The 2,823-nt window shown below is 32.7% G+C and overlaps 1 long non-coding RNA gene across 1 annotated transcript; it reads right to left on the reverse strand.

Moving 5' to 3' along the window:
* Positions 1-420: 420 nt before the first annotated feature.
* LOC133032618 (uncharacterized) lies at positions 421-2,487 on the reverse strand. The gene is made up of 3 exons (XR_009685207.1): positions 2,148-2,487; positions 1,352-1,414; positions 421-875 (listed from the first exon to the last, which is right to left on the reverse strand). It is a non-coding gene; the product is annotated as an uncharacterized LOC133032618 (long non-coding RNA).
* Between the last annotated feature and the right edge of the window lie 336 nt (positions 2,488-2,823).

Here is a 2,823-nt window from a genome sequence, read left to right on the forward strand (position 1 = left end):
ATTAAATATATTAATTACACATATAATTAATCTTTTCTAATATACATAATAAACAACTACAAACTATTCGACTATATGTCAAAATTTATAAATGATTATAATTAAGTACAACATAACTTATTATGAAAAAAAATTAAATTAATAAACCTTTATAAATATCAAAACTAATAGAAAATATAATAGATCAAAGATTTTTCTAAATATATATTCAAATACTTGTTTTCTTCCTTCTTTTTATATATGAAATCTCTTGGATATATTTTTTTTACATATATATGGATTATATTTCAATAAATATCATTTATTAATTAAATGGATTTTTTAAAAAATAACTATAGCTAAATATCAATTTTAAAAATATTAATTTTCAAAAATAAAATTTTAATCCAATAATTGATAATAAAAGAAAAATTAAGGTACTGTAAGGTACTGTAGTTAATTTTACTATTTAATTAAAAAAACTCTCTTTCTATACTATATAAAAAATATGTTTACATTTAGCATTATTTTAATATCTTTCTCTAACTGAAATGTAACGCCCTAAATAATTAGGCACGCTACCCAAAATTACTTATAAGGCCCTAATCCCCTAACCGGGATTACTAATTAAAATAGCGCAAGATTTAAACTTTTATATTAAACAGACTGAAAATAAACTTGTAATATATTTAAACTTTTCAAAATAGTTGGGATCCCAAAAATATTTACAAACTTATTACAAGTTCTTTCTTACTAGCCGACCTAAGCGGCAAAACAGAATACAAAAGTCAACACTATTAGACCCATAACCCGCTTGGTCTGAAGTGGCATGAACATGTACATTCTTCGCCCTGCTCCTGAAACTCATGGCTGATCAGCTAATGCCTTACCCTTTCCTGCACAGTAGAGCACCCGTGAGCCAAGCCCAGCAAGACAGTATAAATCATAACAAATATATTATGCTCATTCACATATGTCTGTATAGCACAGACCTGATCATTATTTCATCATGCCCAATTATGTCTACGTGGCGTAGACCTATGTGTTGCGCTCACACATCTAATTAAATCTACGTGACGTAGACCCACGTGTTACTCTCACACGTCTAAATACATTAAGGCCTTAGAAGCGGTTCATCTCGGTTATGAGTACCGAGTCCAACCTGATTATGCCTTGAGCACATAATCCTTAAATCTCATTTCAATTAACATAGCATGGCATTTATACACATATATCACTAGGGTAATAACCCTAGGCTATTAGACCGTTCCTATTAGGGTAATAACCCTAATCCCGGTTACTTAACATTCATGCATATCATTCTCAACATAAGCGCCACTGCGCATACTCTACGTGCTAATCACTGTCTTACCTGTTGTCCCGCAATAGTAGAGATTCCAAATCCCCGGGTGCTCCTGACCAGGTGCCGGTAATCCTAGTCACACACAATCCGGGATTTTCACAAATAGGGTTAACCCCTGATTTCACATTCATAAAATAAATTCATGGCATTTCAAATACAGATAATCACATAGAGCTCGAAAAGAGCTTTCCAACGGTATAAAGAACGTCCCAAACGGAGTCCCGAGTCAAAAGTTATGGCCAAAACAAATTCAGAAAAAAGATGGCTCTCTGCTGGGTTTTATGGCCGCGGCGACCATAGATCTGGCCGCGGCCACTGGGTTCGAAAAACCCAGAAAACCAGATTTTAAGGTCTAAACATGCCCACTTTACCATAAAATCGAACCTTAACCAAACCATACCCAAAATTAACTTCTTACAGATAAAAATCATCACCACAGAGAGCAAACAACAACCACAACAACTCTCAAAATTCAAATTACACAATCAATTCAAAATCATGCATTTAAACCAACAAAGTTCTAGCTCAACACATGAACTTCAACCTAAATATATCCAAATTCCCAGCTGCAAAATACCAATTAAAACATATTTCCACTAAGAAAAATACCTTATACTCATATTCCAAGATCAACAACATAAATTCCCACCAAATCATGCAATTCCATGAACAATTCACCAAGATTAAAACCAAACACCAAGAACATGCAACCCCACAAACTCAACAATTTAAAATATGCTTTTTACCCTAAAATTCAGCAAGAGAAATCACTAAAAATCTTTATATAAACTCAGCAAGAAATTACCTAGCTCCAAGCTCAAGAATCCACAATTCCAAAGCTCCAATTCACACCCAACTTCAAGCAATTCTCAACAATTAAATTTTGAAAATGGAAAGGGTTAAAGGGAGAGAGAGAGTTCGGGTGAGAGAGGGATAATACCAGAAAATACATTTCAATTTCTCTAAAAATCCATTAAATTCAATGTAACCCAATAATGGTCAAATGACCATTTTGCCCTTAGGGCTATAAAATATACATATTCATTTCCAAGGGCATAAATGCCATTTCACACTCAAATATTGCCAAATAAATTTCAGATTATCACATATCAAATAAAATGCCAAATAATCAATTCAATTTACATTTCGAGCCCGAACCCTGCCGCCCGAAATTCCCGAGTGTGACTATACCGCGCCAACCTGTCAGAACACACCTGAAAAGACAACATAGGCATACTATATAATAATATAGTTCTATTAAGCACATAATTAAATTAATTTCATCATTTTACTCTTCTCGGGTCATAATTACCAAAATGCCCCTGGCTCACCAACGGGGTCTTAAACATGTTAAATTCATATAAAATCACATATATTAAATTATATAATAATATAATTTCCTCAATTATACATAATTATCTAGTTAGGGTTTTGCTAATCCATTTCTTAATTCCGGGTATTACAATTATCCCCTCCTTATA

This window comes from Cannabis sativa, chromosome X (assembly GCF_029168945.1).
Source record: "Cannabis sativa cultivar Pink pepper isolate KNU-18-1 chromosome X, ASM2916894v1, whole genome shotgun sequence".
NCBI lineage: Eukaryota > Viridiplantae > Streptophyta > Magnoliopsida > Rosales > Cannabaceae > Cannabis > Cannabis sativa.